This window comes from Linepithema humile, chromosome 6 (assembly GCF_040581485.1).
Source record: "Linepithema humile isolate Giens D197 chromosome 6, Lhum_UNIL_v1.0, whole genome shotgun sequence".
NCBI classification, from domain to species: Eukaryota; Metazoa; Arthropoda; class Insecta; order Hymenoptera; family Formicidae; genus Linepithema; species Linepithema humile.
This window is the reverse complement of record NC_090133.1, coordinates 8,180,736-8,200,546: the sequence shown is the minus strand read 5'-3', so window position 1 is coordinate 8,200,546 and position 19,811 is coordinate 8,180,736. Positions and strand designations below refer to the sequence as shown.

General features: G+C 44.2%; 2 protein-coding genes across 2 annotated transcripts in view; one reads left to right on the top strand and one right to left on the bottom strand.

Moving 5' to 3' along the window:
* STUB1 (STIP1 homology and U-box containing protein 1) overlaps nucleotides 1-19,811 on the bottom strand; it is a 215,695-nt gene that overhangs the window by 136,637 nt on the left and 59,247 nt on the right. Inside the window, exon 3 of the mRNA XM_012377447.2 lies at nucleotides 7,703-7,771. The gene's annotated coding sequence lies outside the window, so the exon portion shown is untranslated. The remainder of the gene's footprint in view (nucleotides 1-7,702; nucleotides 7,772-19,811) is intronic.
* The window catches only part of LOC105678328 (opioid-binding protein/cell adhesion molecule homolog), a 176,045-nt gene continuing 167,689 nt past the window's right edge, over nucleotides 11,456-19,811 (top strand). Inside the window, exon 1 of the mRNA XM_067357957.1 lies at nucleotides 11,456-11,889. The gene's annotated coding sequence lies outside the window, so the exon portion shown is untranslated. The remainder of the gene's footprint in view (nucleotides 11,890-19,811) is intronic.

The following is a 19,811-nucleotide window of genomic DNA, read 5'->3' as shown; positions in this document are numbered from 1 at the left end:
TGTTAAAAATTGTTTCTATTAAAAACTCCGTTTGACTGGTAAGTGCGCACGCAACTTTTTAACACGATCATGTAAGATAATTGAGTAGAATACTGCTTGCCGAGAGAGAAGAGAGAAAATTAAAAACTCATGAAAGAGATTCTAATATAAATATATTTATTTTTCACAGCAAAAATAAAAAAAAAATCATAATTCCATATCCTGCACGTGTACGTAGAAGCTAATATGTAAAAAGAGTAAGTCACATTGAATTAGCTTCTTTGTAGGCCATCAAAAGTACCGACTATAAATGGCATAAAATAGCGGCGAAGGTAACCGTTGCAGAAGGTAAAAGCTTTTACGGGAAATGAGCGCGGGGGGTTTTCTCTTCCGGCTTCGCCGGTCCGCCGATAGAAACGCTTACACCGATGCTTAAAAGCGCACGACTAGGCGGTAGGTATTAAGCGTAATCGATAATAGGTATCGACGGACGGCGGGAAATTTTCGCGATCGTAGGAATAAAGTCGGACAGTGGTAAACGTTGCGCTATAGTCAGACAGAGTAAACGTGGCCGAGCAGCTGCGGCGGCGGTGGCGCGATGGCGGCTTGTAACGACGGGCCCCGTAATGGCCCGCCGAGAAGTTGTAGCGTCGGACTAATGGCGGCGATTAGTAGAAGTCAGTACGTTTTATCCTGCGGCGCATAGAATTTCAATAAACCCGGCCGTGAGCCGGCGGGGACGAGAGAGCGAGAAGGAGGAGAGCGAGAACGGTGCATCGCCGACGATTCTCACATAGTTATAACCGTAGACGCTCGAATCCCATTTATTCGGTCTTATCTAGAACGGACGTGTCCGTTCGCGAATAGCACGCTCCCACTGCGAGATAATTAAAATTAGCTTATCTCGCCGGCGAACGGCTCGCCCGGGATAGGATCGGCAATAACATACAAGCGCCAGCGCGAATGAGGTTTTCTTTAATCATCGGCTCTAAAGGGCGGGCTCTGGCCGGCTGCTCTCTCCTCCTTCGTCGATGATAATCGCCGGCGGGCGGGCAGGCGCGTTATTTCACCGCGCACGACGTAACTTATTGTTAGGATCCCGTTACAAACACGCGTTACAACAGCGCGTGGCCGCTGCATAACCAAAGGCCGGGGCGTTATATCCAGTCATCTGAGAACGTACATTAAAGCCGTGCCAGATAAAACGCCCTTACCTGTCAGCGATTTTTCAACGAAAGATAGTACGGGATTAAAGCAAAAAGTATTACATGCAATTTCCATTTGCGTTTCAACGTCATCGCGATATTTCAGGTGAAATTATGCAGCGCGCCATTTTCAATAACTCCGCAACTGTTCTCCGTGTGATTCTTCATTTCCGCAGCAACAGTATCTTCCTTAGGTTAACGGTATGTCCCATTATCGCGATATCCCATTACGAAACTTGGCGCATAACTCGCGGAAAGTTCGCGGCGCGTCCCACGGGATGTAGCGTTAATTAAAACGGTATCTCTGTGTACACTTTATGCAGGCACGACGCCGAATAAAGTGCCGCGAGGCGGGCGTATCGAATCAGAACTTGTCGCGCTCGATATTTACTTAATGCTTGTCATGCCGCTCCCGAAACGCGAAGCGCGCCTATAATTCCGATGTGTCTCGTTGCAATTCGATGTGCATCCGCTATATTGGGCAAAGGTGTCGCGGGGCTAAGGTGTGGGCTAACCACAATGCGGCTGCCAGAACCTGCGCAACAGCTGGTATTCGATAAATTGGAGGGACCTGTCAACGGGCATGACAGTTATACATAGATACGCTGGCAAGCGTATCCATCTTCGGGCGGGCAATAATACAGGCTTCGCGATGTGAAAGCCGCAGACGAATAAAATAATAATTCCCGATTGATAGGGACGAGTGAGCAAGTGGCCGATGTGCGGCGAACCGCCGCTGTCTTTTTACAATTTAATACACGTAAAAAATATTTCAATATATATGAAGTACTTAAATATGCATAACTTGTAATATTTTAAAATATGCTGACGCAATTGTCGGTTATTCAATTAATAAATATTCGGATTGAGCATTTATCCGTCACTATATGATTAAATATAATAAATTGACATTTCAAAATTACCTTTAAACAAAGTCTTCATTGCTATAATAGCGATGAAATTGGGAAAAAAAGATTTCATTGCGCAATAGTTGAACAGTTTTCTTTCGATGTACAGCTACCAAAGAATTTGGCGCAATTTTCCGCGTTAACGGAGGAGCAGTAATTACGAGAGCGCTAAAACCGCTTGTATGCATCATGGCGGATTCCAATGAGATAAACTTGCACGGCGGGAGTCTATGAATTCCTTTAAAGAGCCCTACAGTGTTCTTTTATGTCGATTCTTTGTGAGAATCGTGGCTTTCTTTTTATCGACATACACACACACACACACACACACATACTTGGGAGCAGTGTAGACACTCTTTCAAGGCAAAGAGTTTTAATTCATTCGGATTTATTCAGAACTTGTGTTTGTGCACTTAAATGAGTAAAAAAGCTGATAACACGCTCTTTGATGTACTTTAATGATTATATTTTGTCATAATATTCTCTGAAAAACAATTTAATTAAAAAAATTTTTTACGAAAAATTAATTTAAAAGTTTTTTTAAAAGGACTTTATATATGTATATTTATTTCTCTTTCCTTATTTCCCTAAAGACTGAATGGAATATTTTGCTCAAATCATAAAGACTGTTTTTTGCAGAGCGAACAGTTTGAATTATACGCACAAGAAAAAAAGAGTCGTAATGGCGTCTTTTAAAAAGTGAGTACAGCAGCTCAAACTTTTCACAAAGTCTCGAGAACGTGCCGATCCATGCGCTGTTACGAATGTTGTTATCTCGCAAGTTTGTGACTCTAGAGAGTAGTTAGAGAGAAAGACAGAGAGGAGAAGAGAGTAAGAGAGAGAGAGGGAGAAGAATACAAGCAATGAAACAACAAAATTTTAAAGCGAGAAGTTTTTTTTGAAAAATCTCAGCAAAAGCTGAGATATGCTACTTCGAAAAATAAGAAAAATATTCTCATTATAGAGAAAAATATATATAAAGTAAAAGAAGCCACGTACACAAAGTCCGAGATACATCTACATTCAAATTATTAATCTAATTTTTCAGTGCGCAAATACGACTCAACATTATTTAAGAAATCCATTTTCTACAAATATCTGAAATACATATAATTGAAGAAATTTTAGTCTTGCATTATCAAGGATGTGGTTTCGAGAAGTTCGAAACATTAGCTTTTACAAGAAGCGCAGGTGATCCACATGAAAAAAAATTCTCTCACATAATTTGCTGTAACAAGATGCGCGATTCGCGCGAGATTGGTTAATTTCACATATACTCGGGCAAATATTTCAAAGTTGGCCACTCGGGGCCAGACGAGCGGGGAAATCCGAGCAAGTCAACCGTTTCGTAAGAGGCCGCGGAGTAGCGGCGGCATTGCACTTCGCTCGGTTGGAAGTAGCAATCCGCCGAACCTGTCGCAGGTGGCACTCCGCGCTCCGGGAGCGTGCATATCGCGGAAGTCCGTCCAGTGCCAAAGTTAAATTACGTCCAGGGCCGCTTCGACATTTCCTCCCCGCCGCCTTGATCCACGAACATAACGAACAAATTGCTCGGAAGTTAAGACGAGTCTAACTGATTGCCGTTCCACTTATCTCCGGGAATTGATATGAAAGTTTTTTAAGAGGCGCAGTTGAAAGGACGAGATTCGCAAAAAAAAAAAAGGAAAAAAAAAAGAAAAACGAAACGGCACTAACGAATCCGGGCGAAATTCCGGGTATTCGCGCGACGAGTTGAAGCATAATATTGACACAGCGGAGAGATGTGCGAAATAATGCCACAAAAATCTGTCTACGCCGGCCATTTAATTACTCGTCGGCGCGCGCTGGCGATATTATGTGTGAAAATACGTTTCCATTAGTCGCGGAATTAGCGGGTCGCACGCAATTTTCGATATTTTACATTGAAAGATTCTCGTGCGAGCTAATTTGCCGCCATAACGACGTCATTATGAAAAATTCAGCGATTACAATGCGTCCGCTGGGCGCTCTTCGGACATTCGCTGAAATATCGTCCCGCTGTTGAAACGAACGCTTTTATATCGCAAAGCCGGATTATTGCGGGCAATTTTATTCCGCCGTGCGTCACGCCGGAACGCGCGCGGCACACGCGCAGCGCGACGAACACAAGCCCGTCTGTCGCGCGTGAAGAAAGAGCCTCGGGGCATTTAATGCCGCGAAAGAATAACGCCTTCAACGAGACAGGTAACGTTCCACCGATGATTGCAATTTAACGATCGTCTGTATTCGCTCTTTATTACCGGCGCGCGGTGGACGTCCGACATCCACGGTATTTCATCTCGAGTCCATTAATATTCCCGTCCGGGAACAGGCGGCGGAGGCGGCGGAGGCGAGAGGCGGGAGGCGCGAGAGAGGAGCCGCGCGCGCGATTTTATGCCGGGACACGTGGCTCACCTGATGTACGCGCCAAGTTCGTTGCACGCTCATTGCCGGGATCGGTAACACATCGGCGTCCTGTCTGCCGCCGCTAAGTGAAATTCTTGAGAAGTTTAATTTAATTATACGTGACCCGGCCGAGGCGATTAATCCCGCCGTACCAATAATCTCCCGTGTAAGAGATCGAGCCTCCTTCCTCTTCCTGACGCCAGCGTCCTTTCGCAAGCCGAACCCCCCGTCGATGAAAACTCGGGTCGCGCGCAGCCGGGAATGTCTCACGGAATAATTATGCATCCATAGAATTAATTATAAAGCGGCGTTGAATTACGGACGTGAAGGCGCGTATGAAAAATTACGCATCGCCCTCGAGAAATTAGAATAAAAATGTAGACTCTATATTTCAGAAATGCACGAGGCGCGTTGATAGAAGCAGGCGAGGCATTGCGAGCGGCAGCTAGACGGTCGCCATTGTCTAAAAAGCGAGGGCCCGCATAAGAATGTACAGGCGCGATAAATTTCGCGTCTGTCACCGACCCGCGCGCGGCTGCGTACCGGCACTCGCCGCTGGCCTTAATACGCGTGATAAACGAGCGATATTACATCGGCCGAGGGCGAAAACCACCGCCATCGCGATCCGGCTATTTGTTACCTCGCGCGAGTCGCGACTACTCGCGGCCATCGTCTTCGAGGAAACCGTAAATCGTCCGATTTTTAATATAATTCAGCGGACACAGCAAGCGCGACCGTCGCGACTTAAATTCGATTTTGCGAGGCGGAGGGCCCTCACGGCAAGTTTCAAAAAGCGTCCGGAACGTTCGTCCGCGGCCGCGTGCGCAAACATCGCGACCTGAATCCGAATTTGCGGTGCAAAGAGTCCTCGAAATTCCAAAATAACTACTGCTCTGATATTACTACGCTGCCAGCGTCCACCGCGATGAACATATTATAGCAATATTTTACTTGCAATACACAGACATATTTCTGAAGTGAAGCACGCTCCAGCTCGCAGATACTTGCAAGCTGCAATTTCAATTAGTTTCATTTACGATTAAATAGTCGTAGAACAAGCCGTAAAGAAACCCCGAGTGAATTTATCCCTTAATAAGCAGACTTGATACTGAAAGGGTTAAAGAGGGTCGTGATTAAGAGGAGAATTTGTACAGCTGAGACACGGTCAGAATTCGGGATTTGGCGCGCGCTCGCCCCGGCTTGGGGGGGGCGGAATCGTGCACACACACGCCCGCATGAGGCTTCATAGAACTCGCTCGCACGTGTCCCAGAAAGCCTTACGGTATCTCAGTTTGACCGTCAGTCCAGCAGTAAGCGATGTTAAATGAGTTAAGCTCGTTCATCAAGCGGAGCTCAGCCCCGCTCGCGCGCTCGCGCCTTTACGTCGTTTAAAGCCGTTTACAAACGTCTACCCGAAAATTCCGCCCCCATGGTCCTTCATACCGGGCAAAATACGTGCCGGAATTTTCGTGATGAAGCTTAATTCCAGCTGGTTCTTACTTACTAAGGGTTAGCAGTCGCTCCGCTCCGTACGATTTTACACGGTAAACGTACGTTTTAAACGCGTTACGGCGTTATTTTCCGGCAAGCGCGCTTCCCTTCAAACCGCATTGCAAATTTCAACCGAGTACGGATCCGCAAAGCTCACTCGGTATCGGCATTTCGGAATAACGATCTACTTTTTGCCGATTCGCCGACTACACGAGAATCTACGGCGACGCGAAGATACGTTATCGCGGAATAACAACGAACAGGAACGTGTTTCGGTGACGAACGATCGCAAACGATTTACCGTCCTCTCTCCCTCCCTCCCTCCCTCCCTCTCTCTCTCTCTCGTGCCATTTAATTCCGTGGGAAACTTGACTAGCGGCGGGTGCGAGCTAACTTTAGTGCCGCTCCACCTACGCTCTTCCGCCAAGGTAAACGATGACGTTGCGTAACGTATAAATTTCGCCCACCGCCTTCGGCGCGTTAGACGGTAAAGCATTTCCGCTGCAACGCGACTCGAGACTCTCGCTGCATGTTTGCACCGCCGAGATGCAGCGCGACGCGATCGTCTCTCGGCGCATCGGCGCTTGTCTAACAGGTCTTTCCGACGGTGCGCCAAGTTTCCTGGACTCTACCCCCCCCCCCCTTCCCCTCCTCGTTACTTTAAGGCGGCATCCGTAAAAGGAGATTATTAGTGAAATTGCGCGAAATAAAGCGGCCGCGCTTAATAGCCGGAGATGCGTATCGTGTCGAATAAAGCAGCCTGCGGGGTCCCCATTATCCACCGCGCGATCTTGCGTTAGCTGTAAATTAATTAACTGCCGTGTACATTGCGTACGCGTATCGTGACATTTATCGTGACATTAATCTTGACTCGTTCCCTACTTTGACAGGGCACAAAGTGCGCGTACCCATAATTTTTTATTAAGCGTTCGAATTATCTCGATTAACTGCGAGAACAAATGTATATGGTTGGAATTAACCGGATCACTGTACGTTTGTGGATTACATACGATCGACGGTGCACGTCGTTTTACGCGATGCGCGATTGGTCTGCAGCGTGTAATGCGCGTGTAACATCGCGGGGACCGATATCACCGGGCGACACAATAACCGCTGATTAAACAATGTACACATGTATAGTACAAATATATATATATATATAATCACGCCTGCGCGCGCGCAATTATTTATCGTGACGCTTTTGCGTAGCCAAATTGTTGTTATCGAAAATTAATTTCCCGACACCGCGACATTCCACTTTGGACGAGAGTGTGCGGCGACGATTTCGCGAAAGTTAGAGACAAATTTATACGATCAATTCTTGATTATCGTATCGGATTTATTTGCCAAAAACAAGTTGATTGGATTAATTGAATCTTTCTTTGTACGTGAATTGTCTAAAAATTCTTAAAAACAAGTATATTTTCGTAGAATGATGAAGTATTGATGTAACAGTCATAAATAAACCACTTCGTGCGCACTATTATTCGCGAAATATTTACACATTCTCATCGAATTATCGACCATTGTTTGACCATTTCTTTCAAATTAATGCATAATTTATATCATGACAGTTTATAATTTTGTCCAAATCGCAGGTTTCTCTGAACTTATTTTCAAAAATCAATTACTTAGCAATAAACATATCAAAAATTAAATTCTAAAAAAAACAGGCTAAAATTTACTTTATTTAATTAATAAAATAATTCGACTTACTTCAGAGATATCGATTTCCCATCATTCTTTGGCTTCTGATCATTTGACGATGTTATATTTTGGAATCGTCTAAAAAAGACAAAAATAAGAAATTATTTCTAGCATTCAATTTATAAAAAGTGCGATTGTAAAAATATTCGCATAGATTATGTTATAAAAAGTTCACATGCAACTGAAGCAGATTATCACATAATTGCAACGTCGCTCTCTCAGATGAGTTTCTTTCATCGTTTCGGAAACTAAAGCAGATGACAGTATCGACAGCAGTCGTAATTTGCGACGGCTCACGATACGTGCAGTCAGGTGCCGATGTGCACAGCGGGAGATCGTTACATTTTAATTACGACGCGTGAAGCAAGACTCGTGAGTCGGCGATGTACATAAAATCATTAGAGCGCCGTGACGTGCTCTGACGCTACGATAATGATCGTCCTCTTTCCGTAAAGATCTTAATTTTATTACTCGCGCATACGTTTCTCTACTATCATGCGCAACACGCGTATTTTTATTCGTGACTCTTTCTTTTTACACTCGACTTTTAAATGAAAAAGCTTAAATTGCAAAAAAATTAGACACACTGAAAATTAAATTAAGAAAATAATGATATTTTATAAAAGTGTTCAAATTGCAATTAAGCCGAGCTGAACGCTTTATTTTTTGGCAGCCTAAGCGGCTGCCCATCTCAATCATTTTTAAAGCCGCCAACTGAGAGAGTGGGTGACATTAATTGAGACGAAGTATCACGCAAAACGCCTCGTGGTACGCGCATTAATAAATCATACGCGAGAAAAAAAAAAAACGTAAACGCGCGCACGCGAATCGATAAATGCGACTCCCGACACTGTCACCGCCGGAAAACCGCGGAACAAAGAACCGACTTGGCGGCGCTCGCTCCGGAATAATCTTATTAAATGAATATTCGAACTTGACGAAAATCCAATAATAAGCCGCGGGTGAAACAGCTCCCGCGCAAACGTAACCGACGGACCGTAAGATCACGCCGTATTCTCTACAATTTCTAGGCAATTTCCGCGCGAAATGCTCCGTTGCCCAATTACCAGGCGGACGACGGGTATTATTGGGATTTTCATATGGGCCACGCTTTTATGGCGTATCGTTCGCGATCGGCAAAATTTTTCCGCTCATATTCCGTGACCTAACAAAAATCTCTCATGTTGGTTATCTGGATTTTTTTTTTCAAACCAATTTTGCGACTTTAGCACCTTATTTTTAGAATTTCGATATAATTGACAGAGCTTAATGACTCCAAAGAGTTACACAGTTTTTATACATTTTAAAAATAGTTGTGGTCGGTATAAATGTAAAAATAAAGGTTTGGAAAAATGCAGAAGCTTTATATTTTTATTATACCACATAATTAATAACTCCTTACTTCAATTTGAATATATTTGACGTGACTTTTGACATTTCAACTTTGAATTATTTTAGCATCAGTTAAAACATTAAAATAATTATCAATTAAGTTATATTAAAGCAGTCTGAATTTTTCAATTGCAGATACGTCGACAGTTGACTTACTTAATCAATAAATTGAACATCTTTGTGCGAAGAATCAGCGTGAAATAAAACGGATGAAAGAAACGATGATTTCGTCGTCGCGAATGCTACAAGTTCCGCTCCTTATTTTACTTTCGACGGGAGTAAAGAACGCGGAATGAGACTCGCAAAGTGAACTCTGGCACGGAATCTAAATGCGAACGGTACGCGTGTGCCATGAACAAATTACGGGAATAAAAGCTTTACAATTCTTGCAAGCTCGTCTCTGCTCTTGCCACAAAAGAAATCCGCCAGCGACGCGATTTAACGAAATTTACTTCCGAGTCGATTAACTTTTAATTTAGCAGTCAGGTATGCTTGCGATAAAAGCGCGTGCTTCGAGCGGACATATATAGGGTGTTCCAAAGGGCACGTATCGCATTCTAAGAACAGATTTATTGACATCAATTTTTCCTCAGCGAAAATTAGACATTTATTTATATCTTTAGTTGAATACGTCCTACTGATAATACGTCAGAAGCTTCATCTCCGTTGCGGATCAATATATCGGAACAGAGAGCCCGCCGGCATGTCGATGAGCTACGAATGCTCAAACGCGCGCAAGTGATGGTTACGTTACGACTCGGCTCGCATAGTTGAGAACCTAATCACGGATTTCCTAGACAGTCGTAAAACCCTTATTAGGTATTCGGCTCGGCCCCTCCCGTAATCCACGACGGAACTATAATATCGTGCTAATATTATGCATGGTGAATCGCGCAACTCGATATTCGCATGCCACACGTATTACACCGACGCGGCGTGCGCCCTTGTCCGGCCATAAATAAGGAGCGAAGTAGTATTAGCTAGTAATAAGCTCCTCGAATTTTACAGGAAAGGATACACGCGCGAATGAACAGCAATTCGAAATGGCTAATTCATTTATGCGAGATTTATGCGACGGAGCAGCAGTTTCGTAAACATCGCGCATTCGGTGTTCAAATATCTACGTCGTGGCGATATTATCTCGCTGAATAAATAGTATCTTTATCGTGTGATTCGCAGCACGTGTACTGTGAATACATTATACGAGTGTTATATTTACAATAAATTAGCGAATAACATATTTTTTCTCTTTCGGAACGTGATGGTGCGAATTTGTTTTCGCGTCTTTGCAAATGGACGGCAGTCGTGATATCGATCGACTGACTAATTGCGAAGAGCCTTTTCAGAACATTCGTAGAAATGCGATAATCACGGAGAGCACGAGAATTTTGCCGTGAATGCGTGCCGGATATAATTGGATGTCCAGAAAAATGGCAGCGTTACCTGCAATATTTTATAGAAACCGCTTTCGGCACTCGAAGGTCCCGGCGAAGAGATAGAAGTATTAGGGTGAGTTTCGTGAAATGTGCGCCGGACTTGTGCACATCGCGTGATACTCGTTATTACATCGATCGTCAACCGTAACATCTGTCACCGAATTGTTGCACTAATTAATTAAATCGAAATTCTATAGACCTCGGAAATACCGCGGCAACGTGGAACTTGCTTTATAAGTTGTTACTCGAAGCGAAGCTTAATCCGTTACCATTTTCATCGCAATTATCGTTGCAAATTGATTACGTAAAATTAAATTCTTTCCATTCACCAATTAATCCGTAATTCACTAAATTTCGTCGTGATTCTACTGCTCTTTTACATACCGTTTCATACTCCCATCAAATTCCTCACATATTATTAACATAGTTTTTCTATTTCAGTACCTTTTTTTGCTTTCGACTGATTTCGTGTTAACTTTATTAAGCGTTCGACAAATATCAGAGCCGCTACAGAGACCGCAGCAAAGTTCTAATAAAATAATTTTGCCTCTTAATCGCATCTCATTATATTGCATAAAATATGATGCAGAGCAAGAGAGAATCCTAAATAAATATTCTCTCCCTTATAATATCGTGTACCGCGGTATATTTTTAGTACCGGAGGGATTAAAGTAATTCTCGGAGAAATTTCATTTCCAGAACACGTTGAAATATTTTCATCCATCCATCCGACTCCGGTCGTGTTCCCGCATTTTCGGCCCTTATTTGTAAGCCTGACCTCCTCTGTTCAGAGCGAACGTATTAAGCGGCGAATTCTTGGCGACATTTCGGGGGTTGCACGGCGGCAGTATTTTCCCTCGCCGACCGACGAGTACCTGTCCGTGGCTCTGCCACCGGAGCCTCGACGTGGGACGTTCTGTAGGACCTGCGCGCTCCGCCGGCCTGGCGGTTCAGTCGCTTCTACCAAGCGGCACTCACGTTCCGTGTCCGGACCGCACGCGCCTTTGCCGCGCGCGCGACTAGTCTCTCTCTCCCTTTCGCTCCCGTTCTCTCGGCGCGATCGTAGCATACCGCTGTGCACGGAGAGTTTCCGGATCAATCGCGCGAATTTTCCGCGCGAGTAGAATCGCCAGGGGGAATCTCGTTGAATTCGACGAAATTCCAACGATAGATCGTTTGCCGGGCGGAGAGAACTGCTCTCGCGTCTGAGATGACAAAGGGCGCGATTAACACGAGTGTTGTGAAGGCTCCGCGTGGGGAGGCAGCGTGTTTGACAAGTGATCAGTGAGCGGCGATTCTCCAGTTCACAGTTAGTGCTACTACGTGCACGGGGAGAGAAGAGCGCGGTCTTCGTGGGTGGCAGCGTAGGTGAGTCTTATTTTTATTTATCTTGGCGAGACAAACGCGCGATCGTGATCGTCCGATGTGCCGTATATTTTCTGCGTCGCGGAGCTCGGGAACATTCCATTTTCCACGATATTGATATAAAATACAGGCACGCTACATTCATTTGTAGAAATAACAAACGCAAAGTGAGAGCAAGTTTTCGTTTCGCGTTTATAGTCCATCGATTCTCCGCTATTGCATCGCATGTTTATGCAGAAATTTTAACGTATCATGGTGGTTAATTGCGTTTAGCTCGGTTTGCTAATTAATTAGTAACAAAGGCTTATCACTTTAAAGGATCGAATACGTCACAAGTGTGGAATTAATTAATCACATAGCGCAGCTCGCGTTTAGCGCTCACATAGAGCATTAGAGTAGAGATCGTAGACGATAGGCACGCTCGGAATGCGAGGTCGAAAACGGTTTGAAGTAGACGAAGTCAAACTGAAAAGAGAGACAGTACCGTTCTTTTTCTCGCACTTTAATGAACGCTATACGTCACAATCGATCACAGCGTGTCGCGGAAGCGTCGTAAACGTGAAAATGTTCTTTCTCTGTCGCACACGAATAACGCATTGCGCAGGGACGCATTCAAGCAGCGGGATTCGAGGGATTAATTGTAGGACTCTCTAGCGTCATAATTAATCGCATCATCGGTCGACGACTCATGTGCTAATGACAAGCAGAGATTAACGCACACGTACACACATACGTGTACGCGCCGTTCAGTGATGCACTTCTAATTATTGCACTGCCGCTTTCCTCCCACTGGGATCAAGCGAGCTTAAAGCCGGAGAACGCTCGTCGTACATTATTCCCGATCTCCGTTCGAGAGAGAGAGAGAGAGAGTGGGTGGTTTTAACCATTCCGCCCTTAGTTATGGCACGGACTCGGCGTGACCGTCTATTAATAAGGACGAAGATCCCCGGGCCCCCTTTGTTATCAAGCATCGTGTCACAGTATGAATTGCGGCAACGCCAGTTCGGCTCCGAGCTACTGAAGCGACCGTCGTAATGAATGGCCGATAGTTAGGTACTCGCGGAAACATCAGCGCGCGATCCATTCCGCTTCACCATTCCCCTTTAGAGAATAGCGTTTCTTGTTAAAACTTGCAGCCCCTCTCGTTATTATTTATTTTTCAATTTACTTCAAATTGAATTAACCAAAGTGCCGCATAATAGGAAAGCTAAGAACTGTATTATCCTGAAAATTATTAAATAAAATAAATTATCGTATTTTTATTTATCTACAAATATCTTTAGAAACCTTCTTATAAATCCCGAGAGATTCTTCAATTTTTAAATGGAACTTTTAATATAGAATTCTTTTATATGCAAGCGGCGTGCTAAAATCGGACGTCGTAAACTTAGATTTGTATCACTTAGAAATGCGAGAGGCAAAAGAACGACGTGTAACGCTACGTGCAACATCGCAATGAGCGATCTATGTAACAAGCAAAGTAGACTGTTGTGCGGATTCAACGATCCAGATGTTAGTTCGTTAACTAGCGGTGAGTTTCGGCGAGATTAGTCGCTTGATAATTAAGAGCATGTGTTTTGCAAAATTACAAGACAGCCGGCTAGTCGAGCGAGTTAATTAACGCGCGAACTATGAACACATTCATCAGGCATGCATATCCGGTTCGAAAATCATGATTCTCAATAATAGAGCGCGATGTTTCATCCTAACTATACTGCTTGACTAATCGCCAAATGCGCTCCAATTTCCGGGTTCTTGTAAAGGTCAATGTTCAAATTAGAAGTTTCTCGTACAAAAAAAGCAACTTATATTTAATTTTATTCCTCTCCATTTGAAATGTTGGAGAGATATATCAATATCAGTTACAGTATATGCTGTATAATTTAATAAATATCGGGTTAAATTATCAATGTAACTTTGTCGCTGACAGGCTATAAAATATAATCCGATTATTATTGTTATATGTTTTATGATACTGTTAATTGAACGGGTGCGAGTTCCGGTTATTATTGATTAAATAACACGCTTGGATTTTCATCGTATAACAAATATTTGAAACTGGAAAGGTTAATATGAAGCGGAATAAATGTATGAATAGCTTGCGAAAAATTTCAGAATGTTCTCTTCAAGAATTGTTCGCTTTAATGCGGACGAGAGATCATCAAGGAGCTAGCAATCGATCCTCAAGATTCAACGAATGTCGTTTAAAATTTAAATGTAAGTTCAATCCTTTCGACTGCTTGGCAGTAACGACGACTGTAACGATGTTAACGTCAGCGTCCGGATATAAAGGGATATAAATGAGCATCATAGCACGTTTCGTTGCAAGATACAAAAAGGTCGGGAAGATATTAATGATATTTTAGTGTAAAGTATTTTTATCTTAATCTTCGTATTATTTGACATTTGAATTGACATTCTTGCCTATTAAACGAGCGATGTATGGCCGATATTCTGAATAATATATTAAACATACAATATATATGGTTTACGTATCTTCGCTACTGAGATTGACATTTAGATGAGGGAAGATATTGAAACGAAAATAAAATGTAGGTCAAATGGAAATACATAATAATTTAAAACATCAAGCATGCTGTTAAAAAAATGAATACACTGATATGTCGTACGAATATAGCACGCAATTGCATTTATGTCAATTTAATTTTCTATAATTTTTTATCTAAACTTATCCAAGTGTTAATAAAGTCATTTTTAACCTCTATATAAAAAGCATTCGTTCTCTAATCGTATAATTTACGCGACGTAAATATTTGCGCGCGAATGACGTATTGCATAATAAAAAAGAATCGTGCCTTCCTTTCCTGTGTCGTGTTATTCTGTGCATTCTCGTATAAAGTGAGAAAAGAGAAAGGGAAGAAGCGTGATGCATACAAAAGATGACTTACGTGGCACGTACACGCGAGTACGAAGATTCATGGACTGATTTCGCACAAACGTCGACATCGTAACTCCCCGGTATTGTGCCCCGCGCATCCGCGCACTCTCGCATTTAAAACAATTTCACCGTGACGTAAGTCGCCATCACCATGAAGACGGGATTCATGAGCGACGTATACGAGATTGCATCTCGCGTGGAGAAATGTGTATTTGCAACCACCGTCGACGTAGTACCGGGCTCTCTCCGCATCCGGGTTCGCCAAGTCCGTGAAAAAATTCGATAGTTTCATTTCGCTTTTACGGCGCCGTAACACCGAAGATTTCATCATCGCGGATACGAACGGGAAACACAGACCGGGGTGGTCGGAGAGACGGTGAGACACGAGACGGCGAGAGGATCAGTCGGGCGAAAAGCTCTTTCGGGACGAAATACACGCGGCTATGCAAATACCCGGGGTCTCGGGGTATTCGAAAGGGCGGAAGGCGTGTACATCTGGGCGAAAGCAGGTACCCGGCTGGGCTGACGGGTGACTCGTAGAATCGACCGAGCCTGCATCCGGCCGTGGTCGGTGTTCCACGAGATCGAGTGATATCGATTCGCGAAGGCGGCGGGTATAAAAAAGAGATAAATGCAAAAGGACCTTCGCAAAATCGCGGGAAGTTCAATGACGAAATGCCAAAGTTATTGTTGTCGCTCTTCACGGGTACGCGCGGGCGTATCCGTCCTTCGAATTCCGCCCGCTGAAAAGCTCCTAACACCTAGCGCGATAATTATGGAAATGACGCTGGTACCCCGCGGACGTATTCGATCATATATAGGTCGAGATAATGCTCCCGCAGGCGGCGGCGGCTGCGCCGATCGTTTTTTTCGCCCGATCGCATATTCCTGGGAATTGACTTAATGTCGATTTTCTATGTAAATGTCGGGCCGTGCCCGGGACTCGTGGCCATTCGCAGGATGCGTCTGGTCGCGATCTGCATAGATCCTTCTTCGGCGCGGCTTTTCCATTCGCTCGTTTTCACTCCTAACTTTTAAAAATGGGTTATATTATAAAAACAGCGCAGTCAATCGACTCGACTTTCCAGATGAGCGAACTTTTTCAAATTTAATTTTTGTCTAGACACAATATTCGATATTGAAAGTCAGAAATTTAGACGAGAAAAGCTCAAATTCAAATACAGCACTTTATTGTAATCTTGTTCAAGTTTTTTCACAAAAGTCGATTATCTTCATTGTGCGAAAATTCAGTTTTATCGCTTATGTTAAGTTTTCTATAAAAAAAAAAAAAAATTGATATCGTGCCCGCGTTAGATTAATTAGCTCTCCCATTGTGCAAAACTTTCAATTGGCTATACTTTAACAGAAGTCTTTTTGCTTTCTGGGAAAAGTTTACGTTTTCGAACCGAATCGCTTTTTCTTCCCGGCTCCTTAATTCGCCCGGCATACGATTGATTTTTTTGGTTTATTCGGACGGAAAGTTTTCTTTATAAGTTTCCGGATGCTCCTCGTTTACGGTAAGATTCACTCAAACAGCGGTATAAGCGTAATCGTCGAGGAACGATACCGCCCGTTAGTCCGGCACGCTCGCAACGGAAGCTATAACAAGTTTCTTGTAATCATCCCTGGCGTCCAATTGTCTTTAACTGCACGTTTGCTCCTAATTATATAGTCGCACGCGATGCCTGAAGTATGAAAATCGTGCGGTGCGCCTGTGTGCGCATAAAGAGCATCGGTGGAGTTATGTTGTAATTAGTGGCCGGCGAATTAGTTAGCTACGACACGAAATGATCCCGATGCCACGCGTTTATCATTGTAGCGTGTTTCTTTGTACGCTATCGGCAAGCAGTTTAAATACATTTCCGTAATAACGGGCAGATATTGTTATAATGGGCGCGCTGCCGAGCTATAAGCGCCAGTTTATAAACTTTCCAACAATTCTGCAAAGTTTTAACGATCGTCAAACGCCGAAGCTACGGGCTTTTAAAACGAGGACGCGCTCTAGCTTTAAAAGACTTAAGATTTTCCGAGAATCGCGAATCATAACTTTTATATGTGCATTCGAGTATTCGCTCGACAAAGATGGATACGGAAGAAATAAATAATGGAGCCTCACAATTTCGCGAGCTCCTATTTACAAATTCGCGGGATTTTCTATCGTGAATTTTACGAGTTTTGAAAATCTGGCATTCAGACGTTCGAATAAATGAATAGAGAAAAAGTCGCCCGTTGACGGTGAATATTCTATACAATTTCTATGTAATTTTAGAAATAAATGCGCATTATTGCCAAGTAATTCCTACAATATTTAAAAGTTCTGTTTCGTGCGAAAAATCGTGCACTGCCGTGCGACTGCTGCGTGTTGCAGGGAAGATAATGAGCGCCAGTGGGAGCACGTAAAAGCAAAAAGTTACCAAGTTCGTTTACAGTCGGACATACATCACGTCGTCGCTCGTTGAATCGCGGTGCGGCCGATCGTTGCTGAAAAATTGGTCAACGGGCGGCCGTAACATCGCCGACGAGCGTGTCGAAAACCGACGACAGAATCACATATTTTGCTGGTGTATGCGCGCGCGCATTTATTCGGCTCCACCGTAAGCTGTAAGCTTTTTCGAGATCGGCGAGACGTGTCATGCCAGCGCTCGTAAAACTTTTCCGCGGCCTCCTCTCGCGCGCGGACGGAGCAATTAACGATTTCTAAGAGCCCGAAATCGTTCAGTTGCCAACCCTTCTCTCGATGCTTTTCCCCTTTACTGCCAACTACGAGGCGGACAGGACCAATACTAACCGGCCGATTGCACGACTAGCGCGTGGCTTTGATGGCTCTGATGGCTTTCTCTCCCCTTCCCCGCCCTCCCCCTTTCGCCTTCGGCCTCCAGCTGGCAGTAATGGTTTTTGAGTTTCCATCTCTTCAAACGATCCTTAAGACTTGCTCCTTCGGACCTGCTGCCTTTTCTCGCCTCTCTGGCTATTGTCGCGGCCGAGAGATGCGGCCGAGATACAGCCGGCGACGATGACGATGACAACAAGGACGACCAAGTGCTCCAACGGGGCTATCCGTGCGCCGGAGGCGCCGATGGAATCTGAAGCCCCCGGACTCAAGTCACCTCTCACTCGACTGGAATGTGTTTCTCGGACCGACGTCTCTCTCGTCGCTTGTGTGTTGGTTGTCGGAGCGCCCTGTTTCGCGCTGTATATCCCGATAACTAAGCGCCGTGGAGACCAAGCTCCTAGGAATGCAGGCCGGGGACGCTTTACGCGAGATAGGTTGCCGTTGTATCCCGCCGTTGATGTTTCGGAATAGAAATCCGAGAGTCCCTTTCCCAGGATTCGCACAGTCTCGAAAGGAATGGAATTCTAAACCCACAAAGGAGGGAACACGTCCACTCCAAAGAGCCTTGGCTGCTAGTGATGTTGCATATAAACGAGTTTACGAATTAATTTACGCCGCGCGCCGTTTCAAACGTGTCGAACGCAACGTTATATTTTTCTACGATAGCGAACAATTTATTTGTTAATAATCAAACTAATGCGTTCGTTTATTTATTTGTCGTATCTGTTGATCAACGTCGAGTTTTATTATATTAATTTTTTAGTACATCTATGTATATCTATAATTCAGTATATTTCATTCAAGATATTCTTATCTTTGATTAAATAGAGATAATCGACATGTAAAGAACATGAATAAGTGATTATGGAAACTTGGAACACTAGTATGCTAAGCTTAATGAGAAAAATATTATGAGATTCTTATCCGCAGTCGAGATAAAGTCCACGGAAACTTGTTTCTAAAGTTCGTATCGAATCATCTACAATTTCAATAGTGGAGACTTTAACATTTAAGTTGATTTTATCTGTTTCTTAAATAAATAAATACCGGTCTCTCTTAACTGTCTCTATTATAAATACCTTTTATAATAACTAGAATAAGGATTGCAAAATAGTCGCGTTGATATTTTGATCAATTTATAAAAGCCAATTGAATTTAGAAAATACATCTATTATCGTCCACCGATAATAAATAATAAAATTGAATTTTTCATTTAATCGCAAAAGTTATTTACAACAGCGTTTGTGTTTGATTTAGTTCCGCTTAGTTTATACCTTTCTCCCGTAGCCCGTTGCCAAATTTAGCCGAGGTTAGCTTAGCAGTTATTGGCCCAAGCTTTCTCTTATACACTCCACGAGAAATGAGCTCTCCATTCTCGGACTACATCCGGCGGTCATGCGAAACGGGATTACTTCTCGGCGAAAGAGGGAGAGTTCGCCTGTAATATACGCACTACTCGGCGCATACTTGCTACCGTGCAACGGAAGCCGGCGAATCTATTTTCCTCCGTTCTCTCTCCTCCTGCCGCCGCAAGAGCTTCACGAATGGCACAACCGGCACGCCCCGAGCGTCTCGGACCAAGTATTAGCGCTAATGGCGACTACATTTTCCGGCCTGGAACTCACCGACGTCCGACGTACGCCCCGACGCTACTTTCCCGCGTCCCGCTTCTAATGGTACTCGCGCGTACCACGCGCGATGCTGTCTACAACCCCGCAAAACGAACGCTCCGACTACGATAGTCGTGGTTTTGCCTCCCGCGCTGCCTACCCTTTCCTTTTTCCCTCAATTCGCGAGGAGATATCATCCCGCTGGCTCCCCAAGGACCGTCAAGTGATTCCTACTGATCCTTCCGAACGCTGCAACGCGCGAGGCTCTCCTCTGGCTCTCGGAATCCTCTGGGATGGAAATACCGTGTCATCCGAGCGCGGGATTTCCGTAATGGAGACTTACGTCGGGAAAAAGTTCTCGTCGGCGGAAAGAAGCACGGGCGCTCGGCCGTGCGAACGCGACGGGAAATATTGTGCCGCGCGCGAAATATTTGTGTCGAGGATTTGTTCTAATTAATCGAGCGCGTGTTTCGCGGATGTAAATCCCGTGAATTTTATGGCGCGCGTTTTAATTACCGGGGATAATTATCAAGGCGCGCGCCTCGCAGATCCAATTAATATGCCCGACGGATACGCGAGACGT